At 35.7% G+C, this 16,254-nt stretch overlaps 2 protein-coding genes across 2 annotated transcripts in view; both read right to left on the bottom strand.

The window, feature by feature from the left end:
• The window catches only part of LOC134661164 (fibrinogen alpha chain), a 95,906-nt gene that overhangs the window by 74,162 nt on the left and 5,490 nt on the right, over nt 1-16,254 (bottom strand). The window lies entirely within an intron of this gene.
• Nucleotides 6,725-16,254, bottom strand: part of LOC134661184 (peroxiredoxin-6) — a 30,496-nt gene continuing 20,966 nt past the window's right edge. Inside the window, exon 6 of the mRNA XM_063517149.1 lies at nt 6,725-6,737. The gene's annotated coding sequence lies outside the window, so the exon portion shown is untranslated. The remainder of the gene's footprint in view (nt 6,738-16,254) is intronic.

Genomic DNA, 16,254 nt, shown 5'->3' with positions numbered 1-16,254 from the left:
CTACCTTCTATGGCTGCAAGTGATCGCGGTAAGGTACATAACGCGTATCTGTGTATTATGAATTGTTCGACTGGTTCGCTAATGCATTTGTCGATTACGTCAAGCCATGTTGAGCCGTTTAAGTAGATACCTTATTCTTAAGAAAAGTCGACAGCCAAGGCGAAAATACACTTATATAAATAGTATGCACTTATTTTAGGAGTTTTGTAAAGGTTTTTTCAACAATGACACTTTGACAGGAATGCCCTTTATTGTTATTAATTAATCAGTTCGAAATTTCGTTTTGATAAATAGAAATAGTAGATTGTGTGACAAGAGAGCTAAATGACATATTTACGGCGAGGGCGTACATTGAATCCTGAATGAAGCGAAGGCTTTTATAATTGAATCCAGAGCGTAGCGAGGGATTCTAAAATAGAATCCTGAGCTGAGGGATTCAAGTGTTAACGCCCAAGGTAGAAATAATTTTTCTACCATGTGACTGATGTGACACATACTGTTTTTCACATCACCTATGAGGAAGTTAGTCATCACTACATCTGTAACAAAATGTTATCATTATTAATATTACTCTCAGATGGGTCAATCCACTTTTAGAACACTTAATTTCGTGTCACTAGACTCCCTACCAAAGAAAAACAGATTTTTCAAAAACCATGTCGATATTTTTACTTTTCTGTTAACACGGGCGTTATAAGATCCGTAAGTATTTAAGACCACATTAAAATTAACAACTTGGTCAGATAAAAGTTACATTTTGTACGGTAACGCAGGAGATTTTTTTTTAACTCCCATTTAAAAATAAGGGACATACCATTTTTGCCTTTTTCTACTGCGTTACTTACAAAATTAACTTTTATCTCATCAAGTTGTTAATTTATTGTGTTAATTAAATATTTACGTGTCTAATAATGGCCGCGTAAACAAAAAAGTAAAAAAATCAACATGGTTTTTGAATAATCGGTTTTTTTTTTGCTAGGAAGTCTAGGAACACGAAATCAGTAGTTCTAAAAGTTGATTCACTCAGATATTACCACACGGGAAACATAGGCGTAATAAGTCAACAATAAAAAGACCGACATAAGAGTGCAGAAACACTGGTGAAGTTAACAATAGAGTATTGCCGAGCAGCGGCGGTGAACGGCGAGACGGTGATTTACTCAATCGTCAATTGTAACGTAAACGTGATAACCGGGACTAGGCTGTAATCAGCCTCGCGATTAGATCATACTTCACCGAGTCGCCAAATTTATAACTCCAAGGAAAAACTATTGTTTTCCTAAGATTTCATAATTTTCATTGACATATTACATTTAAGGCCTTACGGGCAATAAGAATGGAGCCAGTAAGTACAACGGTGTCAGAGTCACGCACACGAATTGAGCCAATCATGCAGTCTAACGCCACAACGCGATTATTAATACGTTCTTTATAACCATTGATTTTTCCCTTTTAGGTTGTGGGACGTACGATCACGCTCCGCGATTGTCACGCCATTTAGGGTTCTATATAAATTGGACATTCCATAGCGTACGTATGGAACAACGAATTTAGCTAGGACCTTAAATGACGTAACAATCCCGTGTGGTGACTGTACCTCATTACAATCTGTAAATTGTATATTGCCACCAATGAAAAGTTGGTCATAGTTAATTTTTTTTAATTGTGATAGACATCTGTTCATCTGTATTATGCGACCTGTTTTGATATTCGAATATATGGGGAATTAACTATGAAAAGGGACCTTATTGTCGATGGCGCTTACGCCGCACAGCGTCGCGCGGCATTGTACAGGGTGGCCAACTTAGAGGTATACAACTTTTTTTTGCCGCCATTTTATTTTGGCGGTAAATATGACAGTTATTGCATGAAAATTAGTTTGTGTAGATACGGCAAATTTATTATGGAGCGTTTTACGACGGAACAACGTGTTTTAATCATTAAAAACAATAGAAACATTAAAAATAACGTTTCCCGGTCGATTAATTTCGAGAAACGGTGAGATTTACTGGCTGCCAAGATCGCCTGATTTAACAGCTCCTGACTTTTTTCTGTGGGACTATCTAAAGGGACGTGTCTATGCTAATAGGCCAACGAACCTTCAGCAATTAAAACAAAATATTCGAAACACTGTCGCTGAGATAACGTCATAAATGTGTGAAAAAGTGATGTAAAACGCGATGAAAAGGGTTCGCATCTGCCATGCTGCTAGAGGTGGACATTTGTCTGACATTATTTTCCATGTGTAATTGCTGACCCTACATATTATATTTAACAAGGAATACTTAATATTTTTTATATTTATAGAATAAAATTTCAAAAATAAAGTGTATACCTCTTATTTGGCCACCCTGTATTTATATCGGAGCATCGTTAATAATGGCGTAAGCGCCATCGACAATAAAATCCCTTTTCATCACATATATTTTCGGAAATATTCACTTAATCAAAAACATTTGGTTGAAGACCCCTATTCGTTTTGAAACATAGGTCTTGTACCCCATACTGTACAAAAAATTACCGACCACGGCGCAAAGCCTCTGACAGATAGACATACAGTCAGACTGACATGGCGAAAGTATAACGGTTCCTAGTTGTCTACGGAACCCTAAAAATAACCTTCCTTCAATGGGTGGGCGGGCGATAGCGCTAACGCGAATTCAACAATCCTCGTTATCGAATCTATCTCGCGCGGCCGAGGCCACGCGCCGGCAGTACTGTAGTATCTGAACCGATCAACGAAAAACAATGGAACTATAGTAATAACAGAATTATCTGTAATAAACAATTACTGCCTACACGAACCGGTCATTGGTAGGTCTAGAAAACGACCATTGAAGGTCGATGTGTGATTTGATTTGGTAATAATATCACTAGGATTCAATCAATAAATTCTTCATGAACCTAAGTACCTTTCGGGAAGTAACCACATCGTCAGATGCTAATTAGATTAAACTACGTGTACATAATTTCAAAAGATCATACTTAGTCGCTATACTTTTTTATCAGGCACATGTACTCGCACGTCAAACTTTCGTTGTATCTAGGCACTATCAGGCGTTTTGTCGCCTAAATATCGTTTTCACTTCTCATGCTCAAAAAGTGCACCTTTATGTCGTGCGTAGACGCATTACTTTTATGCTCTAGAGCATAAAATCGCATTTTATGCTCTAGAGCATAAAATCGCATTTTATGCTCTAGAGCATAAAAGTAAAATTTTCTTCTAAGACTAAGGTAATAGGTCTCAACAGCCAAACAGTTAAAACATATTGCACAATTTTACTGAGCAATAAAATTGTGTAGATGACAAAACTTATATTATTTTATTATTGCTGCAATTTATTAGAAATCCGTATTTACTGTCATTAAATTTAGTAAATCACATAAAATAGGAGTCGATTATCGTTCAAAAATGCTCCGAAATGTTTGACTTAGCAGAAAACCAAGCGTCTGAAACTCTGATCACATGTTGAAAATTAAAAAAAAATTATTAAAAAGTTAGTTGGCGGGAATTGGTTATGTATTATGTTCTTTCGGTTTACGACAATTTCGTGGTGTAAATTGCCGTGAAAAATGTGTTTTATTTTCCTCGCAATCGAAGTGAAAAGCAGAGTGTACAACAAGGGTATAAATGTCCATTTTTACCCTCGTCTACCATTTTGGTGGCCAAAAAATTGCCTCGGATGAAAATGGGTCAATTTATGCCCTTGTTGTACAATCTACTATTATTAGTTATATTCAATTTTACAAGCTTTTATTTAATTTCACCTGACCGTTGTCTGTTTGTCGGTCTGTAATCAAATCTTGCAAGTTAAATTTGATCCACTTCCCGGTTTCCGATTGAGCTGAAATTTTGCATGCATGTATAAATCGGATGACAATGCAATATTATGGTACCATCGAGCTGATCTGATGATGGAGACAGGAGGTGGCCATAGGAAGTCTGTGATGAAAAAACGCAACCTAATTGTGTTAGGGGGTTTTTAGAATTGTCTCGATGAGTATTAGTTGTCTGTCGTAAGAAAAGTACAGTCAGCGATAAAAGCTTGTACCAAAAATGAAATTTTTGCCAAAAACTTATTCATATTTAGTTTATAATATAGGTGAGGTAGGTAAGGTATTGTTGCACGAATTAAAATTGAAATATCTGGGTGACCGAGCTTCGCTCGGAAAACATATAATAACTCGGAAATGCGCGTTTTCCCAGAGATAAGACCTAGCTAGATCGATTTTTCGCCCCCGAAAACCCCTATATACCAAATTTCATCGAAATCGTTAGAGCCGTTTCCGAGATCCGTTCCGTTATATATATATATATATATATATATATAAATAAATAAATAAATAAATAAATAAACAAGAATTGCTCGTTTAAAGGTATTAGATAAATAAATCAATTACACTGATGCGGTTTCCGGTAGCAGCGCCAGTGCGATGACCGCCTTCTTCTTCTACCTAGCGTTATCCCGGCCTTTGCCAGGGTCCGCTTTCCGATAACCGCCTAATTGCGTCAAACAATTTTACGTTAATTGTTACGAGTGAACGTATTTAATGTGTTCAAATGGAGCAAAAAATTGCGACTAATAAGTAATTTGAAAGGTTTTACATTCGAATTGAAGTTATGGCCTTACATATGCTAAAGGCATGTACATGCAATACTTAAGTCATTTTAGTTATAAGAAAAATGGGTGTCAATGATGTTGAAAAATAAGCTGTGGCAACTGCGAAACTATATTTTTTATGAATTTGATCGGACTGCAAAAACTGCCAGGCTGATAAGGTGATGCCGACCAAGACATACGTCCTCGTCAACATGTTTAATTTAACTATTATAATCGGTTTCTTTATGCATTATATTTTCCGACAAGGTAAATTGTAGCTGTCACGTGCTACCACAAATTTGGTCGGACACAGGAACCTGCCAACACAGGATTTGGCCGACTATCCTTAAAAGCAGCTATCCTACCATACAAGTTTCATTCTATTTTCCGCTGAGGTTTATTTTGATGAATTTTGTAGGTACCACTTTTTTGCGATTTGCGCAAAATTTGCCAAGTAAGCCGCGGCCGACCAAGAGCAGTTGAAATTACCAAAAGTCACCAAGAGTGGTATTTTCTATTTTTTTTTATCAGGTAGGGTTTCATGCAGTCTGCCACCGGACTAAAATACAAGCGGAAGTTTTCTTAATTCCGTTTATTAAAAGCTCCGCTTGAATTAAGTACAAGATTTAATGAACAGGGCTCAAGCCGCCTCTCAAAGCACACTTTAACGCGAATAACTTACCAACATAGGTATTAAAATGGATAAATTAAATTCTGATGTAAGTTGCAACTAAGAAATAAATAAAATAGGAAATAGTAGTGTGTTGCACCCGATAATATAGTACCTTGTTCAAAGTTGCCAACATGTAGCCAGAGGGGTCACTGTTAGAGGCTCTATTAGGAAAATTATACGCTGCCGCAAGACAACAAGAAGACTTTACAATATATAAATAATCCAGGTGGCGCAGCCCTTCATCGGAAAATCATAATCAATAAATAAATATAAATAATAGTTCTGGTTATTTAGGCTTAAAATAAAATATAAATGGGTATATAATATCTTGTAATAACTACCTATTTATATATCGTTCTCTGTGTCGATAGTAAAAGTTTAGGTACTAAAATATATGTGATATTTGAAGGTCGGGAGTTTTGAAATGAAATCTCCTTGAGATTTATCACGCCTGTCTGTCATCGTGTAAGTCGAAGTGCTCTCTCTGGGACCTAATTATACTTAACTGTTCACCAAATTGCTCATTGTTATTTTATTGCACATTTTAATAATATGCCATGATATCTTATACCTTTAAAGGAGCAATTCTTGTATATTTAGATATATATTTCGGGGATCACGGAAACGGCTCAAACGATCTCGATGAAATTTGCTGGTAATATGGTAATACCTAGATCTTTTCTCTGTGAAAACGCGACATATGCTCATCAGCTAAATAGCTGTTCGCCATAAAACTATGCCATCAATATACTTAAATGTACCTAGCCATACCCCCAAGTTAACGGAGTTTAAAAAAAACAACGTGTGTAAATAAGAACATAATGGATTGGTAAATAGTATTTTATACAATCGTGATATAATGGAGAGCTTTTCAGTCAAGTACCGTGTAAGGAAGGTACGAGATTGAAAAGCTTGATTATATCACTATTGTATACCATACCAAAAGTATACAGCTAAGATGCGCGAGCAGCCGCGATACCTTTATACTCGTACGCGACCCGGCCCCCGCGCCCCGCGCCCCCGGCCGGTTGGTCAACGACACCTTCTCGTAATTCATGAGGCCCTGGTACTTGCTCCGCGCTTTCGATTGGGCAATTTCATTATAGTTGACTAAACTGTATCGAAATGAATATTATAGTTGCCTAAACAGTATCGAAATGAATATTATAGTTGCCTAAACAGTATCGAAATGAATATTATAGTTGAGTTGGGGTCCCATAGTGAAAAAAGTATGCGATTTCACTTTGGTATACGAAGTCTTAAGTCTTGCAGTCGATGAGTAGAAAAATAAAATATTTGAAATAGTTGAAAGTCCTATTATTGTAACTGACAGGTGCGCTAGATTAATTTCAATAATTGCGACGTTAAGTTACAGTTAATGAATGAATGAATGAATAGTCTTTTACGAGTATTTTTCGCTACTTCATCTTGACTGACATGTTGGCATAAGAAAACACAACACACTTTCATAACTTAGGCCCTTGGCCTTATTCCACATCGTTAATTAGTATACGCATACTAGAAATCACATTCAAATTCAAAATGAGACGTGTACAGTGTGCTCTGCTAAGTAGAGTATTTTTTACATTCAGTTTGACATAAGATAAAAATCGATTGGAACCTGATGTTGATATTTAGTACCAAAAGCAATGGTGTACTTGCCCTGCCCTGTGTAACTACTTAATAACTAGTCAGATTGAGAAAATACGAGGTATACGTACGATCGAAAGCAACGTTTACAATTTCCACTATTAACGTCTATAATTATGTCATGAGAAAGCTATATTTATCCATATATATTAAGGTACAAAAACATGACAAAAATCAATAAATAAAAACAACTTAAAATTACAATTAAACTAAATCTGGGGGCACGGCAGTGCCCCCGCCAAGTCGAGCGCGAAGCAAACACTGCCGTACCATCCTTTACTGGAACCATTTCGCCGCATTTTCAGGCCCCTATTTGAGAACCTCTGGATAAGACCAGAACGCAGAAATTTTCGTCATCCAGTAAGCTATAATCACATACTTAAAATCTAAAATTCCAAGTCTGTAGGTCATTTAGTTCCGAAGTTAAGCGAAAGCAAAGTTTCGCATTTATGACACTCAATCACTCACTCATGATCATCAGAATAGAACTAGTACTTCCCATAAACTCAGAGAGCTGAAATTTGGTACAGAGTTAGGGTTTAATGGCCACATAAAGGGAAAACCTAAAAATATTGCAATATCAGTCACGTTTTAAAGATCTAAGAACTGCATAAGTAATTTTGTAATCCCATATAAATATATGATATTACAAAGTTACTGTTGCAGTTCCTACTAATAATAGGTAAAGTAAAGGTACACTACGATCACGATGTGTACGATGTGAGTATAAATGAAGATATGTTTAGTTATGATATGTGTATACATAGTATGGGTATGAGTACCCGAAAAGAAGGACTGCCTACAAAAAGAGATGAGATCCCATCAAAAACATTACATGTAAAAAGGTGCAAGTCTCGCAACGCTTTTACTACAAAAAAGTTTTGAGATGTAATGTGAAACCAAGTCGGTTATGTTAATCAGTGCCAGGGGGTGTTAAAACCGTATCAATAAGATATCTTTAATTTGTAATACATATAATGACTTGGCAATCGCACATAATGCTTTACTCGTACCGTACTCGTAAATATGTGTAATGCTCAAACTGCAATTAGCGCTAGCGTTATGTTCAATTAGAATTATTTTTAATAGGTGACGATGATCCTTTTGTCATTATTATGTAGCCGTGCGATGGCCATGTCATTATACGTATTACAAATTAAAGATATCTTATTGATACGGTTTTAACACCCCCTGGCACTGATTAACATAACCGACTTGGTTTCACATTACATCTCAAAACTTTTTTGTAGTAAAAGCGTTGCGAGACTTGCACCTTTTTATATGTAATGTTTTTGATGGGATACTAACTAAATAATGGGATAATAACTAAATACAAACTATTCTAAAATTATGTAGGTATGTGTATGTTACTATAGTAGTCGGTAGGTACTAATGCTATTGTTTAAGTGTGAACGTTTAAATGCAGTGAGAGTACTGAGTGGGAAAGAATTCGCCGCGAAAGTCAAGAGATGCACGCAACTCGATTCATACGAGACCAAACAAATATATCTTCTGTTATTTGTTATTATAATAAGTAACTAAATAAAAAAACCGATTACCAAACAAATAAAACTACAATTTTATGGTTTTCGTCCGTTACTTCACCAAAATTATAAATATTTGTTTTCTCAATTTCTTCAAAATCCTGACATCACAGTTTGAGTTTCAAACAAAATAAAGTTAAATTGGCCCACCCGCTTTTGAGAAATCAGGTAATAAACAAATCTAGTTAAGGCCGTGCATCGAAAAATAACAGGATCTTAGAAACGTGGCAGTGGCTAGCCCCGGAAACAAACAGTAGTGATTTTCGGATATATGTTTCTTGACTATATGATAAGTGATTTCGTAGTAGTCGAAACACGAATGCTTAAAATTTTCTCGATAGAAAATAAATCCAAACTTACGTGTTCATTTTTCGGTTTTAGTTTCGTGCAACTAGAAAACACATCCATATCCAGCACAATCCACCTTACAGCAAAGGTTTTCATCTCGTCTTAACTTTCAAAGAACTAAATATTAACTTATTATCCTTTACCGATGGATTTATTATCGATTTTTGATTTCATGAATTCAACAGCAAACGCCCATTTTACGCAGTTCGGTTTCTCTTTCTGTCATGCGTCAAAGTCATAAATGCATCCTTTATGCCAGTAATGTTAGATGGCCGTCGTGCCTCAAAGAGGTAAGACCTATGTCACTTCGCGCAGCGCTCCGAATTACGTAAAATTTTAATATCCAATAAACGTTGAGTCGTAACTCCATTGAGTAGTAACGGAATCGGAGGTAAACCTATGATGGTGCCTTCTTACAGGCCTATATGTTACGCATGTGTGCGTGTTTGCTTAGCTACGTCATGCTACGTCGAAATCTATACTCTTTGTCAGTTACAACGGGTTAGGAAATTTCGACAGATATTGAAATGTATCGGTAGCTGTTTGGTATATAGCCATCAGAATCTAACCGTAACTTTTTGCTTTATTTTTGTTTGAAAATAAAATATCTATAAGAATATATTTTTTGCTTTTTTTCTATTGTAATGATAAAAATAAATCTAGTATGTTTCATGCTCAAATAATTTAAAATAATTGAATAAATATTATAAACTAATTGATATTATTCGTTTTAATTATTATATTATTAAGTTTGTTTGAATAAAATATTTTATTTCAATAATACGAAAAGTTATTATATTTAAGTACCACTAAAAAAAGTCCCTACTTACAAAAACTCACTTGCACGGGCCGGGGTTCGAACCCGTGACCTCCGGTTTGAAAGTCGCACGCCACTACAATTTCACATAAGTAATTTACAATGACATGATACCGTGGAAAAAGTGAATATTACAATGTACTGTGTTACTATCATTTTATAGTTTATTTTGGCTTGACAAGGAGGAATGAGAAAAACGTGCAGAGCGAGAGGATTAAATCTCTCTGTCCCTTTCTTAAAGTAGCCAATCCTAATTATGACATCTGTTTTGATATTAATTCTTTGAACATAATTTGTCGATGTTCTTTTTTATATCATCGAGAAAGATTTTTATTAAAAAAATGTGTTGAATTTATATGTTTTATTTATGTTTTTTTGGCATAAATTTCATTACTTTTGACAAATTTTGATTGTGATGACAAACGATTTGATGTGATGTGTGAAACGAACCATGTGATCAACGATTTATCTAATAAAACTTCATTTAGTCGAAAAAAATAGTTGTCTACTACCGGGTGGAAAAAAATTATGGGCCCTGGAGGGAAAGTGCCTTAAAACCTTAAGTTTGCTCATTTTACTTAAATGAAACATTATTGTTTTTTAAAGAAACAACTGCATTCAAAGATTTTTGAAGTGAAAACTTCTTTAGCGGCGCTAGGCACTTTTTGAGGTGGGGAAAAAATGATAAACTCGAGACAGTGTAAGGCGATCATGTGACCGTAAGGTTTAGATGGCATTTAAATCAATAAAGAAAAACTCAATGACATTACATGAAAAAGGTTATAATCTTGTACGGGCTGAAATACGAGGATCTCACAGTATTATAACTTTATATCACTCAAATATAATTCAATAAAGCTACATCTTGATGAAATCGCTAATAAAAGTGAACTCTAGTACTGGTGAATAAAACTCAAAATATCATGACCAAATATATTTAGATGCGAGGTCTGCAAGGTAACTTTACAATTTCTATTCGAATTTTAAACAATTAACGCTATAAATTTGAATTTCGAATTTTAAACAAGCTCACTGACCAGCAATTTCGGAACCAAAAGTTTTCAATAGAAAGGAGGATGGGTCATTTATACATAGTGCTGCAGACATTTTGGACTAGTCATTGAGTTTTCACTTCTGTCGGCACTCCCGGAATGCAACACGTTGTTTTTTTTTTTAAATTCGCTTAGTCGCGCCCGGGAATCGAACCTACTTTTTCCACACTGTATAAAAGAACACAAATGCTTTTCTTCTGGTAACTTAAATGTTCTATCTATCTTGGTGATATGTCAATGCAATCAAATAATCTGAAAAAATAATAATAACCCAATTTATGAATTCCGTTCCTTCAGAAAAATGCGAAATGTACGTACAATTTTTAGGGATATCGTACTTTTCCCAGAGACAAATTTAGTTGGCTAAGACACATTTTCACTGATTTGGGGTCTGTACTAAAAATCTAACATAATATGATAAGGACTTAATCGTTTTAAGCTCAAGAGTGAGTTTTCCTAAAGCTTTTTCTAAAAATTATGTCTTTATTAACGTTAGGAGTGCACTGCAGCATGTCAAATGTATGCCAAAATGTCAAGGGAGAGAACAATAAATTAAGTTTAAATTCCACTTCCACTCATCAGCAAAGTGATATAAGTATATCAGCAGTTTAAAGTTATTTTAGATTACAAAATTAGCGCATCAAAAAAATCAAAGTGCATAGAAAAAAAGTCTCCTGAGTCATAATAAAATTGATGTCTCTTGGGTCACCAGAAAAGTCACCAGGGAGAACGATGACCCAAATCACATTTAAAAGAAAATGTAAATTTTGTGTACTACCTACGAACATTTTTCAAAAAACTATGTTTTTATAACATATTAGACCCAGGATAGATCTAATACCTCTTTTCGTACCCCGGATAAAATGGTCGGCGACTAAAAAAGTAACTGAAACGTTACGTTATTAGGTTCACGATGCCGCGTTGTACCCTTGCCTTCGTTGCGATATGTTTGGTAAGTCAGGAGACTTAAAAAATGAGCCATGATTTTGGGACATATTAACAAATATTTTTTTGAATATATATTAATTTTAGCGGACTTTAATAATTTACCAGTTAAATTAGATGTAAATACCTTTTTAGTTAATCGTTAATATGATATATTAGTAGCAGTAAAACACTTTATTGTACAAAAAGACACATAAAACATGAAAAAACACACATCCTTCGTATATGGTAGAATATATTTTTCACACTTATAAGTAAAAACCAAAACCGATACGCGATTGGGATACGCTCTTTTTGTATGGGATAAAAAAAATTCTCCTGGGTCACCAAGAAAAATCGACATATTAAAATAATTCAGTTCGTTTTTAAGTTCTAGTCAGATTGACTTTTTGGTTATTTGAGATAAATTACAATAACGCTTAGATTTGAAAAACATGATTTTCTATTTTGTTGCGATCGACCCGGGTAATAAAAATACGGCGAATTTGTACTTTTGTTTGTTGTCGTTGTAAAATGTATTAAAAAATAATGTAGGCTCCCCTGACAATTGAAATTCAAAATTATCCAGAAAAAGCGGCCAAGTGCGAGTCGGACTCGCCCATGAAGGGTTCCGTATTTAGGGGATTTATGACGTATTAAAAAAAAAACTACTTACTAGATCTTGTTCAAACCAATTTTCGGTGGAAGTTTGCATGGTAATGTACATCATATATTTTTTTTAGTTTTATCATTCTCTTATTTTAGAAGTTACAGGGGGGGGGGACACACATTTTACCACTTTGGAAGTGTCTCTCGCGCAAACTATTCAGTTTAGAAAAAAAATATGTTAGAAACCTCAATATCATTTTTGAAGACCTATCCATAGATACCCCACACGTATGGGTTTGATGAAAAAAAATTTTTTGAGTTTCAGTTGTTCTAAGTATGGGGAACCCCAAAAAAAATTTTTTTTTTCTATTTTTGTGTGAAAATATAATGCGGTTCACAGAATACATCTACTTACCAAGTTTCAACAGTATAGTTCTTATAGTTTCGGAAAAAAGTGGCTGTGACATACGGACGGACAGACGGACAGACAGACAGACAGACATGACGAATCTATAAGGGTTCCGTATTTTGCCATTTGGCTACGGAACCCTAAAAATGAGTGTTTCAAAAAGGCACCCTGTATTCCTTACATAACTAAATAATCTCTTATTCAATAAAACATATAATTACTAAACACTGTGATTTATTTCAAATAAATGCAAATCGATCGGATAAAAGATATTAATACCTACCTATACAACAATGAATACGAGTACAGTCAGCTGCAATAATATGTTACACACCGAAGGCCGTTTTGCGGTAGATCATGTTAGATCTTATTTGTAGAGCCATAAGAGCGTGTCACATATTTTTGCGGCCGTCGAAGAGTAACATATTATTGCAGGTGACTGTACCTATGAAAAATTCGAGGGTTAAAAAGTATTTCAACCAAAGCATTTATAATAATAACGACTATGGACGCCTGCAACCCCAGGGGTATTGTAACCCCATAACAATAAGGTTGAAATTTGCATTTAGTGACCGCAAAGTCAGGTGAGCGTAATCAAGTAAATCTGTTTTCATCATATTTTATCAAAAATAATCTCTTTTCTGTTCTTGTGCTATTTTCTTATTATCAATACTCTTAACTTATATGCTATATACGCTGCTGCTTCTATGCTGTTAACGTCTTCCAAAACAACAATAAATATGCAGGTTTATGAATTAATTATTTTATTGTTTGCTATTATGAACAAGTAACAACGCCATCTGTTTCAATTTTTTCCGAATTTAAGTTTCTGGCCGACCGCAGCGACCGCGTATAATGGTAGTTAACTTCTGTAACGTTAGATGGTGCTAAAAGGTCACACAAACTTCACGTGGGGCGCGAAGCGTTTCCATGTGTGCGTGTTAGCGGGGAGGGAAGAACTAGCGGGCGTGGTTTACGAAGCGCCAGACGCGGCTGCAGTAGGCCCTTAAGGATCTTTGTTTCATACAAAGATCCTTAGACCCTTACGTATTGTAAACCTCCGCATTCTAATGGTTTTTGTGACCAATCCCATTCATAAGTTCATAGAAAGTACATTTGTTTGGCGATCGATTCAATCATACCCTATTGTAAATCGGTTCGTATGGAATCTTTCACTGTTTGTGAATATAACATTATATGGCTCATATTGGGCGCATCTGTGGAGAGAGAGAGAGAGAGAGTGATTTGTTTATAAAGGTAAACATCACTGAGCAGAGAAAATTTGAAATAAGATCAACTGTACGTATTAAGTAACATTTCATAGCGAGGCAAGTATCAGTTGGGCCGCTATTACCATAAGTAGGCTTCCGCCCTACAATCGGACAAGCTTACGTAAAGCTCTTTGAAGCACATGAGCGACATTCCAATTTTTAAAATCTGTTATCTGGCAATAATATCAATTGATATGATATTACTCGCATTGCATCTAGCTCATGCCTATTTATTGGCGATGCATATAGAGAGTAATCTCAAATTAATATCAAATCAAGAACAAATTTTAATATGTATCTGAATTCCGCTCTAGTAGACTGTACTGTTACTATGTCCATAAATTGGATAATTGGTCCAACACTATGACTATACATTGGATACCTAACATGCCTAGCAGCTTTATTATCCTGAATACAGGGCGACATATGAGAACGAAGAAAACAAAACACCAGGGTCATCAAGTCTTATCTAATTTTGGGATCCTGAGGAAACTAAAGGAACTCTTACATATAGTATGGGCAAGTTGTGATGTTTTATTAGGGTTCCGTAGTCAACTACCCATAGTTTCGCCATGTCCATTTGTCTGTCCGTCCGCGGCTTCGCTCCGTGATCGATATTGCTAGAAAGCTACAATTTGGCATGGATACAATTAGTGATGGGTCAACCCGCTAAATTTTCAAACCGAACAAGTCGACTCCAATTTAGACCCAAACCGGTTTGCAAACCGGTTTGGCCAAATCGAATTAACTTCTATAGTTTTCAAGTATCATTAGTTCAAACCGCACCGTGTATGGCGTGTAGTCACTAAAGTCACTTGGTTTTGAGTCGACCAAATCGATTTGTCAATTTTACGGTTTGTTCGATCCTAAGTTAGGGACGTTAGGGTGGACAATCAGAACTTAAATTTTTTTGGTTAATGCTATTCCATTATCGTTATGAAAAGGAGATTTAATGGTACCTACAAGTTTTTTTTAATGGTCCGTATAGTCTGGAAAACCAGTTTGTTTGTCAGTAAAAAATGGCGAGAAACCTAAGTCGCGCCTAGAATTGCTAAATTGCCAATTGCCCTTCTATACAGACAATTATACGAAAAAGCACATATCTTTTACACGACAACAAAAACTTTGACTCAAAATAATTCTTAGAAACATTTGTACCTAATAATTTAGTTGCGTTGCGCGGTAGATCACAATTTCATTCATTGCTAAAGCTAAAACGGGAAAGCAGTATAAGAGTAAGCAAGAAAGAGCGTGAGGTCTCGTGCGGTTCTGTCAGTTATCGGCGCGAATTCGTACATTTCCGTAAGCCTCGCGCAAAGCGACGCGGCGCGAAACCGCCAAACCGAACCGAAGTTTACCGCCAAGTCGATCTCTTTAATTAAGCCCATGCGAAAGTGAACCTTAAAACTCATGTAATAAGTTTCATTTTACTTTACCTGTTCGTACCAAGTTTTGACTTAACTCTATGAGAGTTAGACCGACTCAATAATGGCGGCAATGTGCATGGCAACATTTTTCTTAGGGATATGGAATTGATTCGCGTTAGTACAATACAAACATCTCTTTCCTCAATATGTCAAACGAAAGTGACGCAGCAACAAATCGAAAAGTCGACTTACGGTACACTCACGTCGGTTTAGTCGACTTTAGGCCTAACTCGGTTTGAACCGGTTTGTGAAGTCGAACCGTAACATCGCTAGGATACATGAATCAAACACGGCGACAGAGCGGTAAAATAAAAAGTACAAAAATTCTTTTTCCAATTCTAATTAGTACCTCCCATACAAAATGATGTTTTTTTTATCTTTTTTTATGCTTTAACCTATCGGGGTATCGTTGGATAGGTCTTTCAAAACGAATAAGGGTTAAGTTCGCCATGTCACTTCACGTATCGTCCTGTATGTGAGGTACTCTGCTACAAGCAGTCCACGTCGACGCCCAAGGCGGAAAGCGCAAACAGACTACGTGTGGTTAAATCTTCCAGAAATTATATTACCAGTTCTATGTATTTTCATAAGTTGTAAGCACTTGTGACCGAATTAAGTTTTAACTTCACTAGATAGCAAATTAAAATCAACTTATTACGCGAAACGGATATTCATTACCTATCAGAGTCCTCTATCATATCCTTAGATTGACACGAGGATTTAATGGAATTGAGTTATATTTGTTCCAGGTCCGACGGATCTTTAGTACATTCCAATTTGGATTTCAAACCTCAACTTTAGAGATTCGCTCTGCAATCTACAATTTGCCAGCGTGACATACAGAACCGCCCAGAAATTTCTTCCTGTACTAACATAAGTTGACATTGACATTTAGACCAAACTGCGCGCATTGAAACAGCAAGCACAGG

This window comes from Cydia amplana, chromosome Z, assembly GCF_948474715.1.
Source record: "Cydia amplana chromosome Z, ilCydAmpl1.1, whole genome shotgun sequence".
NCBI lineage: Eukaryota > Metazoa > Arthropoda > Insecta > Lepidoptera > Tortricidae > Cydia > Cydia amplana.
The sequence above is the reverse complement of the archived record's forward strand: the minus strand, read 5'-3'. Positions and strand labels throughout refer to the sequence as shown.